This window comes from Peromyscus maniculatus, chromosome 9 (assembly GCF_049852395.1).
Source record: "Peromyscus maniculatus bairdii isolate BWxNUB_F1_BW_parent chromosome 9, HU_Pman_BW_mat_3.1, whole genome shotgun sequence".
NCBI classification, from domain to species: Eukaryota; Metazoa; Chordata; class Mammalia; order Rodentia; family Cricetidae; genus Peromyscus; species Peromyscus maniculatus.
In genome coordinates, this window is record NC_134860.1 from 10621597 (window position 1) to 10621975 (window position 379).

Below are 379 nucleotides of genomic sequence, written 5' to 3' on the forward strand. Positions count from 1 at the left end.
GCTGGACTTAGGGATGGCATGATGGATCTGGAAAGAGAAGTCTTGGTCCTGAAGAGGCCTTGCCTCCCTCTAGGACCCATCTAAGACAGGGGTAGCCTAAAACTAGAGACCAGGGTCACAGGATTCAACAGATGAGAAATTCAAATGCTTTCCTTTATGAAGGAAGGAGACTAAGCCAGTCTTTTTAACTCAAAAATTGGGAGAAAGGGGGATTTACAGAAAATTTTCCCTTCGGACAGATAAAGATGGTCGTCAGAAATAACAGTGGCCCTTGTCTAGTCACATGATGCTAGAGAGCCCTGTCCTGTCCTGCAGCAGAATCACATCTCAAGAAGTAGAACATCTCCCTGGGAGACAGATTTGTTAATGAGCAGCAAGT